This window comes from Gavia stellata, chromosome Z (assembly GCF_030936135.1).
Source record: "Gavia stellata isolate bGavSte3 chromosome Z, bGavSte3.hap2, whole genome shotgun sequence".
NCBI lineage: Eukaryota > Metazoa > Chordata > Aves > Gaviiformes > Gaviidae > Gavia > Gavia stellata.
Window position 1 is genome coordinate 11,025,192 of NC_082637.1, and position 12,230 is coordinate 11,037,421.

The following is a 12,230-nucleotide window of genomic DNA, read 5'->3' on the forward strand; positions in this document are numbered from 1 at the left end:
TGTACTAATACCTCTGCAATTAGGTGCTAAGAAGGTGGGGCAAATTTTCAAGGTGGGGCAATTGGAGGGAGAGCTGCAAATGAATGAGGAGGTGTTAGCAGGCTCCATCCTCAAAGCAGCGGAGTGGGGATTGATGCATTTTGAAGAAATGTGAAGATGCTGTTGATGAAATGAAGGCTAGCTTCTATTTCAAAGGTTTAGACCGTCTTTGGACACCCTGGCATAGCCTGGCCTGGGTCTGTTCTTTCTTGGCAAGGATATTCTTGTAAATGGAAATGCTGGCCTGGGTGACCTTCTGTGTCTGGCTGTAGGAGGAAATGTGCTGAGCTGAAACAAGTGTTTCCAGAGCTGAGCTCTCAGGCTCAGGGTCTGTTGATATCCCTGCTGAGATGCTGGGGCTGGCAGCTGGGCTGCAGTCCTTCTCAAGTGCCTGGGCTTGCTCCCAACCCAGGCCCATCAGACCACTTGTGATATGAGCTTGCTTCTGACTCTGAAGGTCAAATGGCTTGCAGCAGGGTGACAAAGGAGCCCTTGATCTGAAAGGGAGATTGTTCTTGTGCCTCCCCCCAGGAGGGGTCTCGTGGGCTGGGATGCGTGCTGGCTGAAAGGAATGCTTAAAATGCTCTTTCTTTGCTCCTTTCAAAAGCCCTTGCAAATGTGAATCAAAATATCTGCCCCAGTGCTTTCCTACTGTATGCTGCAGACTGGCTTATTCCCTGAGAGTGGCTTGATCAGTACAGCCAAATGTCCTGGGGTCCTGTCCCTGACAGCAGACAGCAATGCACATGCAAGGAAAGGCGTAAGAGCAGGAGAGCAGGGTGAGCACGCGCTGGTGTAGCTCCAACCTTTGACAGCATGTGGCTCAAATGTCTTCGGCCAGAAGTAAAGAGATTTTTTTTTTTTTTTTCCCTCTGCTGTGAATTTGTCCAAGTGCATAGATTCAAGAAAGCAAATCTTGATTACCCGCAGCAACCTCCGGCCAGTAGTCCCACCACTTTGCTACACCTCTTGTGAAGAGCTGGTCCTTTCTGCGTTAGGGACCCGCTGCCTTTTTCTGTCTCCTGCTGTGAGGGCTTGAGCGCTGTCAAGGGCTGAGTGGGAGACTGGTGCCTCACACTCCACCAGTGCAAAGCCTGTGCTTGTGTTATCTCCAGCCCTGCAGCTGCAAGGTATCCTCCAGCAAGGCTATGGGCTATGAGGAGTCTTGCATGATGCTGTGCACCCCAGCCTCATGTGGCATCCCTTCTCTGCCCGGCCATGCTTTGTCAGGTGTCTGCAGGCACATGTTTCGTGCTGTGCCACAAATATTAGTTGCACATCTCCAGTGCTGATGTGTGACAGCTTGTTTCTGCAGGGAGGCTGCAGCTGGGTGTAAGTTGCTCCTGGGGTCCCATGTGCATGTGCCGGGCTGTTGTGCTGCAGCCGTGAGGCACATCCCAACCGCATCTCACTGAGATTTTCCCTGGCTCTTTCTCTTCTTGGGGCTTTGTTCAATTATGTTTTGGCAATAAAGCAACTGAGGGCTCTCATATTGGGCAAATAAAATGTCAGCATCTCAGCCTGAAAAATAGCTCATAAATTTCTCTATACAAATTTAAATTAAAAAAGAAAAGCTGTAAACTGGCAGCACCCATTCTGGTGAGCCTTTGGCAGTGGGCGTTTGATCGCAAGGAATAGGGGTTGGGGGAACTTCTGCATTGCAAGAAGCTGTGCTGGGGCTTGAGGGAGGCTGTGACGACTAGATTGATCATACAATCTTAATCCATTGGTGATGGTGTGTTAATTACTGCCTTCGTGTGTTAACATGACACTTACACCAGGGGGACCTGTCATACCCTTAACTTCTTGCAAGTTGTCCTGATGGTGACTATCATTCCTGTCACATGAGCTGTAAATTGAAGGCAGGTCCCTGGGAGGCAATGAGTCTACTTATGCATGTCAAAGGGCTTGCCAGTTGGAGCAGCATGGCCCACATTGCATTTGTAGCCTGATTTGCAAGCTTCCTGCTCCGCTCCTGCTGCAACTGTGGCTTTCTACCGTCTGCTTGTCCTTGAGCTGCAGAGCATGGCTCTTGGCCCGAGCAGTGATGTGCAAGGATGTTCGCAGAGCAGGGATGAGTTGCCTTGCGCCCAGGGAGGAAACACCAGCAGGAAAGATGCTGGGAGCTCCCAGCTGCACCATGTGCCTGTTGTGCTTTGCTGGGAATGATGTTCAGGCAGATGGGAGTATTTTGGTCTTGCTCCCCAGCTGCTCTAGGCCTGTGCTGCAGAGCTGCAGGCAGGAAGCTTTTTGCAGTTTCTTGCAAGATGCAGGCTTGCTAAGTGCTATGGGGTTAGGATAACCCTCACCTGGGTCTAGCTTGCAGATGTGGTGGGTTGCAACCCTGGTAGCAGTTTGCCTATGTGCCTGGTTAACCAAAAGCTGAGTGGCTGTAGTTCTTTCCTTAGGAAAAAAGCAAGTACCTGCTGGCTTGTGTTCCCCCAGGTGAGGCAAGGTGTGAGCAGCCAGACTGCAGCCAGTGGAAAGCGTGTTCCTTGCATGCCATTAAGTCGCGCATGTTGCTATTACAGCCGGCTGTGAAACGCTTGGGGGATTTCTCTGCTTTCTCCATGTAAGTGTAATACAAAATCTAATCTACTTAAGATGCAAGTCTGCATCCACTCCTTCCACCCTGCAGCTCTGGGTCATGGATGGTCACTTAAAAATCACAGCACTCTGTTTGTCTTGAACTGAAGGAGGCTATGTGACCCGCAGACTCTGACCAAGAGATGCTGCACAGGCAGGTGAGGGAGAGGAGAAAATGTATTTTTTTTTTTTTATCCTCTTGTTCCTTGTACCCTCCCTTTGAAATGCTCTGACCTATTTAGGGAGTGGATGGTCAGGAGGCTGGCAAGGATGGGAGGACGAGGGTGAACTGTCACTTGGTGCTGGTCCAGAGTACCTGAGGAGCTTCTGCAGGGCTGCCCAGGCATTCCTGCTGGAGGAGGATGAAGTGTCTGGGCTGTCGGCAGCCGATGGACAGCCCCACTGTGCCCCCCCTGCCTGAATCTGCTGGCCCAAGTGCTTTTCCCTGGGGGACGGGGACCTGCCAAAGGGCACTTTGGCTTTCCCTTCTGTTGTTCCCCACAGGGCATTCAAATACAAAGCTGCCAGGTTTCCCCAGCCTCTTCCAGCTCCTGGGGGACAGGCATGGCTAAGCCCACTCAGTGCTACCTGCAATCCACCTGGCTGGCCCTGGTGCCTCCCCCGAGAGCTGAGGAGTGTAGGAAAGAAGTGGCACAGACTGTAAAGGAACTGGCTGGTGTGCTTTGCTCTTCCCCTCTTAAACAGATCATGCAGCTGATCAGCAATCCTGGCAGGTTCCCGGTTCCCAGGAGCGGGAGTATCATGGTGATGCAGGGAGCAGAGGGAGGTCAGAAAGGGGACTGGGAGGTCAGGGCTCAAATCCAGCCGAGGGTAGTGTCACCCCGGGCTCCCCCAGGTGATTTGCAGGAGGATATCGCTGATGCGTGGGCAGTGCAGTGGGGGTTACTATGATCCCTTTAACAAGACACTTCCGGAGGCACTTAAGAATCAGGTCTCTGGCCCCAGATACAGTGCCCTGTTGTGTCTAGGCTGGGCTGAGGACAGCCTGGCAGAAGGTTATCTTGTGGCAGAGCACAAAGCGGGTTTCTCTGAAACGCTGCGGAAGGAAGGAAATCTCCCCTCCTGTTTGTTTCCGAATCCTCTTCTAATCAGATGGATTAGGTTGATTGTCAGCATGGCAGTGCTGTGACTGTCTAGATGATAACTTCAACTTTTTTGTCTTAAGCAATGGAAAGTACCAGCAAAAAGTCTGTTTGCAGGAAATGACTTAAAAAAGCAACTGCCCCCCCCAAAGCTCGTTGTATCTCATCTGATCTTTGGCTGTACAAGAGCTTAGGCCAGCAGAACCTTAGGTGGAACAAGCTCCTGTTTTGGTGCTCAAATGCATAAGGATACCTTGTCGTGCTGTTAAGGCTGGAGTGCGTGTACATCACCCGCTCCCCTGCTGCATCAGGGAAGCAGGGGGAGTTTTAAGGCCCCCTTGGTTATAAAGCTTCTTTCTTTCCTGGTCTTGCTGTGGCCACAAAGATCTGAGTCTTCAGGACAGAATTCCTTGACTTCTGAGGGCCACCTTGCCTCTTTTGACAAACATCCGTGGGCTGTTCTGTGAAGTGCTGCATCATTTCTCTGCTTATGAACTTGCTCTCTCCTATAGCTGCTTGTGTGCACAAGTGCTGTTGTATGGGTGTGAGGCTTTGCCTTCACAGCTGCACTTGGGCTGCTCTGTGACGCCTTCAATGTCTGGGGTTGAGAAGTGCTGGTGTGGGGAGCTCCACACTGATGCATGGGGCTATGAAGGGAGACCAGCACCTGGAAAACCTCCCCTCATAGCATGGGTTGCATTTCTCTCTTCTGGTGTCAGTCAGTAATGCCTGACTGAGCTCGTCATGCTTGGGAGAAGTTTGTCCCTGTCTTGCTAGCTTTGAGCCCTTCTCATACGCTTCCACCGGCAATTATTTCTGTGCTTTCTCCAGAGCTGTCACCAGTTTGGAGCAAAAACCTCTTCAGGACTGAATGCTCTTTTGTTATCACTTGGAGATACATGAGAGAGAAAGATTTTTCTGGGGGATGATAATGACCTTGTTGTGTTTGAGGTCGATGAAGCATCAAGCTGCTTCTTCTGGGGTGCCTGTGGCTCACTTTGTGTGTGTGAAGCTGAAGCCTTTCTTTTAGGGAAGGATCTCTTGGTTGGTCACAGCTTCTAGCGCTACCTGCAACCACCAACCTCCTGTGATAGCTATTCATCCTGGGAGATGAATCTTTCCCTGTTTCAGGCATCTTCATACCAGGGATATTGTCCTAGTAGGGGAAGCTGTGGAGAGAAGGGAAAGGGCTTTCTTCTGCCCCCCCACCCCAAACTCAGTCATCATAGAATCATAGAATCGTTTAGGTTGGAAAAGACCATTAAGATCATCAAGTCCAACCATTAACCTAACACTGCCAAGTCCACCACTAAACCATGTCACTGTCATTCAAACAAGACCCTCAGTGTTGAAGCATCCTGAAGTCTCTCCAACACCTTGGATGTGCTCACGCTGAGGCTTGCATGCAGTGGCACAGAGGGTCCATGCTTGCCCTTGGCCGCTCCTGGAAGCTAGGCTGTGCCAGAGTCAGTGTCAGACTGGTATCCCACTTGCCCTCTGAGCTGTGCCACTGGCCAGCAGACTCCAAAGCTGGTGACCCATCAGGATGCAGTGCCGGAGCTTCTCTTGGCACTTTCTCCCATGTACTTGGCTGCAAGCCCTGTGATGTCTGCCATCTCTGCTTGGAGGGGACAGGCGTGCTGGGGGTTTGATCTTGCCAGCTGCTGGCAATAGCTCATTTTAATTTCCGTAATGGACCTGGTTCCTGCAGAGATGGTCCAGAGAGAGATAAATCACAGGGCTTGCAGAAGAGGGGTGGGGGCACCAGGTGAAGGAAGAGCCCATCTAGTTCCCATCCAGTTTCTTCCTGTGTCTCTTGTCTTTGCCAAGGCAGACCCACTTCCTGCAGTCCTGGATGCTCTCCAGTATCTTACAGTTTACCAGGCTGGAGATAGTATAAATCACACTTGGAAGATGCTGAACCAGAGAGTTTCCTGACCCTGTTGGGAGTGGGGAGGGAAGAAGAGGAGCAAGAAGGGCTGAAGAGGGAGGAGAGCTGAGGCTTGAGTGAATGGGAGGTGATTTTTGGGTAAGGGAGAATATTAGGCAAGCAGAAGCCAGGCTCAGCGTGCAGCAAGGCTGTTTGGAAGGAAGGTGGTATACTGCTGCAGCATGTCACTGCTGCTTCCCATCACTCTTTCCCCACCTGTCCCGAACGCTCAGCATTTGGCACGAGGGTTGCAGGAGCTGGCTTGGAGGTAGGTGATGGTTCCAGACCTATGCATCCCACCATCCGGCGGAGGAAAACAGCACTGCTGGGGGTAGTCCTGTATGCAGCTACCCTGCATCCCAGCTGACCAGACCTCTGCTGCTTCCCTGGTTCAGGCTAATGCTATCTAAAGGTCTGCTGTCTGGTTTTAGCACGTGGGCTGTATGCAGCATCTCTTCTGGATCTTCTCTTCAGGGCTTTTCTGGAAAAACCAACCTAGAATATGCTGCCAAAACAAATTTTTTTCCTGTAAGTCTTCCTGCTTAGCTACTTTTTTCTGCATGTCTGCTAATGCTTCCTTCTCTACCCAACTTTCAGCACTGCTGAGCACAGGGACTTTTTGCAGCCAGCTGGTGAAATGTGGTCCTTGAATGTCTTTTTGAAAATCCTCTAAGTGAGGGTGAGCTGTGAGATGCCAGGGGTGGGACAGTGAGTGACCTGGGGACCACATGTCTATCCAGTCACCTCCTGGGAGGCTCCAGCCAGCCATGGCAGCAGGGTAGAAGTAGACAAAGCTTAGCAGCCGAGAAGAGCTCCCTTGTGCTCACACGATGGCGAAAAAGGTCCCAGAGCTTAAAAAAAAGACTGAAAAGGAAGAAAAACTTCTTTGCTTTTCCGAGTCCTCTTTTTCTCAGACTGACAAGCAAGGTACTGTTGCCCAGGTGAGGAGGCAACCTGGAGGATGACAGGACAAAACCCACACAAGTCAGTGGGCAGATAGGAATTGAACACTGCCCTGCTCCAGCACTGCCCAGTTAGAGCCACTCTCCTGCGTAAGCTCAAGGAGGCAACTTGTGCTGCACAGATGACCCTGGGCCTCTGTTGTCCTGGCCTGACTACAAGCCCATGTCTCTCTGTGCCTGCAGGTCCTTCAAGTGGCTCAGTTTGGTTTGTAGCATTCTCAGCAGCTCTTCTGCCCCTTGTCCCTGTGCTGCAGTCTTTCCTGTTTGCTCGGAGCTGGTGGAGACCAGAATGAGCCTCACAGCTTGTAACGAGCATGGATAATATGGATCAGAAGTGCTCTGGGAAATGATGTTTTCCTTCAATTATCTGTGCTTGTTACCCATGGTAAAGGGAGGAAGTGCCCTTGAAGGTGAAGGGTGGGTAGAGTTCATGCAAAACCCAAACAGCCTGTTCTTGGCTGGTGCTTCCCTCCTTCCCTACTCACTCCCTTTGCACTGATGCCTGAAAGCCATGCTTGTGCAAAGATGTTTGAACGGGGTTGCTCCAGCCTCCACCAGCCCTGCAGAGGTGGTTGCAGATTCGCAATTCAGGCAGTGGAGAAGGAGCATGCAGCATAGTCTGCTCTGGGGCTTGCAACCCGTTGCCTTCCTCTCTCCAGACCTGCTTTTTTTGCCCCACCTGCTGTCTTTGCATAGGCTGTAAATCTTCCTGGCCAGGGCCTCTTGCTGTGCGTGCGGTGTTGGAGCCGCTGTCTCAGCGGGAGGCTCTGGGCATGCTGCAGAGACAAGGGTGCAAACGGGTGGTGGGGACAAGATGGCTTGGCACTGCCCCGGCTGACGCAGCGAGCCTGGGAGGCTGCTGTTGAGGTGATGGCATTGCAAGTAGGCAGAGGTCTGGGGACCAAAGGGTTTGTGTTGGTCCTAGCTGCCTTCAGGAGAAGGTGATGGGAAGGCTGTAGATGAAGCAGTGAAGGACTGGTGTGGGGTAAGAAATCCCCGAGGCAGGATTCTTTCTGGGAAGCTGTGGGCAGTTTTGTATCCCCAAGATACCTTGCCCAGTTGCATTTTTAGGTCAGTGATTCACTACCTGGGGAAACTGAAGTAGAAAGCGGACTCAAAAATGACAGGCTCTGAGACGTGTAAAGTGGCCCTGGAGGACTGCATCAGGGAAAGAACCATGAAAAGAAGAAATTCAGGATGAAAAATGCAGCAGTGAGGGATGTAAAATGGAGAAGAAAAGAAGAGTGCTCATATATGGATTTCTGGAGGGACTGGGAAGAGTGGTCAAGCTATTAAAAACTTGTAATGTCTGCAGGGATGCTGCTGGATGCCAGAGAGGAGTGTGGAGGGTGGACACTGTTGAATGCAATGGGATGAAACTATAAGTTACGGTGTGGAGGTGTCTGAGCTGTACGATCTCAGCCCTTCCAGCTGGCAATGGAAGGAGGGAGAAAGGCTTTTTAACAGTACTGCCAGGGAGAAGTAAACACAAGGGAGACAATAGGTCTATTATACATTTGGTTTCTCACCAATTTCTTTTCCCTTCTCAAATGACTGAGATCCTCACCTCACCTGTCTTTAGCAAGATTAAAAAAGCCCAAAGAGGTGTGGGGGAGACTCGGAACAAAAGATGACTATACAGAAATAGCTATTAAGAAAAGCTTGAGGGTACTTTGCAAGCATCTCAAACGCTTGGCTAACCTCAGTAAATAGTCTTCAGGGCATTAGGGGAATTAGTGATTGAATGTAAGTAACCCGTGTCCCTTTGCTTGGAAAAAAGAAGGGAGCCTGGTGGCAGGGGTGTTGCAGTGCAGGGTGGGTACCAGGCTGAGGGACGAGATGCGCTCCCAGCTGGTTGTTCCTCTCCATGCAGGAAGCTGTGTGATGTCTCTGCTCCCTCCGCTTGCAGCTTGGCTCTCCGGGATGCAGCCCTGCGGTGGGATTACAGCCCCAGTCTGGCAGCAGCTGATCTGTGCCATTTATTACTCAGCTCAAGCAGGCGTCCTGGGCAGCCTTGCTTTAAAGGTGAAGTGAGCGCTGTAATTGGAGGGAGGAGTGAAGAGCAGGTTTCAGTGTTGCAGCTGGGTTTTAGAGCAGTGTTTGATGCAAAGCTTCCCCGGTGAAAACAGTTTCAATATGGAAGCGGGAATGAAAGGACAGTGAGACTTCAAAGTGCTGGAGAAGCACATGGGATGCCTGTTCTCGCCTCTTAAGGTTGCTGGTCTGTCCTAATTGATCCTCCTCCTGATTCAGTGAGGATAGCTGACTTGCATTTTAAAAACAACATGTTTAAAAACAACTGCCTTCCCTTTTTCCAAATGACCATTGGCCTGACTGTCTTTAGTGAGACCATGGGCTGTCTCCGTTGGTAAGTTTTGCATGTGAAATGAAGAGCTAAAGGAAGGTGCAGAGGGATGTCTCGGGGTGGGCTGTCAGTAGATGCCCTTGGTCTTGCTACGTGGCTTGGCTTCTGGGTCATCTTTGTGGCTGGTCTGGAGGGAGAGGACCAGGGCATCTCCATTGCTCATCTGCCCTCATCTGTTATACCTGGGGGCTTAAGGGTGGGGTAGTTTGCAACTGGACCTGAGACTTGGGCATAACACTTCCCAGCCCAGGCTAGTTTGTTTGCCTTCTTACAGTGACCCACAACCTGAACTGTCTCCTTTGCCTTTGCTGTGCAGGATCTGAGCCCATAGCCCTTTCCAATCCTGCCTTTTGCCTAGCACATGCCCCACGCAGGAGCAGTTTTTCCTTCTCCCCTCTTGGGAAGGGCACTTAGCAGGAACCTGAGCAAAGGGCAGACGTGACCTCTTCCCCCTTGGCAGCCCCGGAGATGAGGTCCCTGCTGCCAGCAGAAATCTTCTCCCTGCACTGGTACTTTTGCAGGGGGCGATTAAATCCTCTCCTGATCGTCTCTTGGCTTATTTGAACCAACTGAGCACTCGAGCCTGCGGCTGCACAGCAGGCTTTCAGGTTCCCGACTCATTCTCCTAATTCTTCTTGGAAGCTGTTCTACTTCCACAACCTCATTTTTGCGAGCACGGACACCGGCACTAAAGGCAGCAGCCAGGAATAGTCTCACTGTGCTCGAGCAAGAGCTGATACTAAGCTCATGCTGTTCAGGATGCTCCCTGGTGTATGCAGGGTATTTTTTCCCCTTAATTACACCCCTGCCCTTGAACAGCCTGACTTGTGTGTAGGAGCCACAGAGGAGATTTGGAACTGCATTTTAGTATATATGAGGCTGATTTAGACCAGCAAGTGGTTTGCGGTATTTGGCTATGCTGGCACACACGGTGCTGAGACTGTGAGGGGAGCTTCAGTGAAGGGTACACATCAAGGGGAGCCAGTTGCCCTTGTGACACTGGGTTTGCAACTGATGCGGCGGAGCAGGGGTTTGCTTATGCCGTGGCCTTGCATCTGAGGGTAGGGATGAAATAGTGATGATTACTTGGGAGGATCGGCTTTCCGCTGAGCAAGTAGGTGGAAAGTCAGGCAACAAAATTAGCTGAATACACAAACAGTCAGGGCTGGAAGAGGTTCTCTCCCTGGGGAGAGATTAAGGCATGTGGTGTCTTACGTAGTGGCGATGGCCCGTGCGCTCTTGCCGTGCCTTGGCGCTCTGAGCGGACAGTTGTTGAGCTGTTGGCTTTGTGCTCTGTCCTCATCGCTCCCAGCTCCTTTCCGGTGACCAGCTGGGGTTGAATATCTTGTGACACATGCTCAGTCCTTCTTGCTGCTCTTTTCCCACAGGTGGCTGGGTGCTCTGCCCCAAGCCTTTCCTCCCTGGGACAGTTGAGCTCAGCTTTGCATCTTGTCTGGATCCATATACGACTCGCAGGGTGTGAATGGTGCTGGGGGATAGGCAGGGCTCTGCAAGCCCTGTGCCACTAGTTTGTGCCAACTGAACTTTTAACAGCAGGGGCTGTACCTGTGAGCATCATATGAGACTTCAGAAATAGCTTTGATTGCACTTAGACAACCTCCCTGAGCTTCTGGGTGCTAATGTCAACACATCAGGTCCTGAGCACAGAGCAACAGGCATCTCTCTCAGCCTCTTCCCTGACACACAGGACTGCAGAGGAGGGGAGATGGGTGCAGTGGAGCATGGCAATAAAAATCTGCAGGTCTTCAGTTTGGCTCCTGGAAATGTAGAAATCAACAGTATGCTATTGGTCCTGTTGGCAGCCGGTGGGTGTGCAGTGATTTTTCCTTGGCTTACTGTAGCCGTGGTCTCCGTGGGAGGCTGTAGCTGCCCAGAGCCCTGCAGGCAGTAGCTCATTTTCCCATGCAGGTCTGGTAACATCCTACCCATATCATGTGAAAGGAAAAAAATAAAAAACATTTGTTGCATGTTTTTTCTGCAAGTGAGTCATATCTGCTGTTCAGTGTCAAAAGACCTTAGCAGGTGGAAACTCTTTTGCAAGAAACTTGATGCAGGAACTTAGCAAAGCCTCAAGATTATCTTATTTTTGAGAAGGATGAGCGCTCTGCCCCCAAACCTGCCTAACAGGATGTGGATAAACACTTGGCAAGGTCCAGACGTAAAGTCCTTTTTTGGGTCAGAATTCACAGTATGTGGCAAGGCAATAAGAGGCTTGAAGGTGTCTCAAGTGGTATTGCAAATAATCTCTTCAATTCTGCTTTTAATTTATGTCTGCTAATGAGCAGGGAGGAGTAGCAGAAGTCTTAAATTCAGGTCGTGTAACTTGGAAAAGAGAATGAAACTTGAGGAGTTGCCAAGAAAATAGCAAGGATGTGAGAAGAGTGTAAGGAAACTATAACCTAAGAGGATGAGAAATGAAAACTGCAGGCTACTGCAGGAGGGGGAATTCAGTCCTAAAGTGTAAGGGCTTTGGATGTTTCCTGTGCTGAAAGCATCAGGCTTCAAGCGTTTTGCAAATGGAGTACAGGGCCCAGATTTCCTTGTGCAGAGCTTGGTGTGCCCCATGCTGGGTTCCCATCAGCTGCCTGGCTCCAGATGTGCAGTTGTCCTGCTCAGGCAGAAGTGGGGATGGGAGGAGAGCTCTCTGGTGATCTCCTTCTTTGGTGTGAATGCCTAGGGACTTCCCCCCCAGTCTGGGGCTGCTGGTGGCTACTTATGGGCAGAGGTTAAGTGGGTGTTCCAGGAGCTTGCAGATAGCAGCTTGTCCTGGTTCTCTAGCTGTTTTTGAATAAAAGGGTCACCCTGACTCATGCTACTTGTTTGGCAGCATTTAGCACAGGGCCAATAACACTGGTGTCTTGTGGCTCCTTTGCCATGGATGCGTGTCACCAGAAAAGCAATAAGGAAGGAGTGTGGGGGGGTGTGAGGAACAGGTCTGGATTTTCTGTTCCCCTCTGACCTGCCCCCAACTCAGTCTGGGAAACCCTTAGGAGATGCCTTGAGGTGGAAAACACATACTGCAGAGGACTGGGACCGTGTTCTGCAAGGCCCGAAGGTGGCATGTGGCTCTGGCACCAAAAGCCAAAAAAATAACTGGGCTGTGCAAGTCGGGGGGCTTTTGCCCTGCTTCCCCCAGACCCACCAAGTGGGGCAGGGCTTTGCAACCGGGAACCTTAAACCAACAGTTTGGTCTCTGGCTCCGCCTGGCCAGTGTTGGAGAAGGC

General features: G+C 51.1%; 1 protein-coding gene across 2 annotated transcripts in view; it reads left to right on the forward strand.

Moving 5' to 3' along the window:
• CNTFR (ciliary neurotrophic factor receptor) overlaps window positions 1-12,230 on the forward strand; it is a 210,336-nt gene that overhangs the window by 20,875 nt on the left and 177,231 nt on the right. The window lies entirely within an intron of this gene.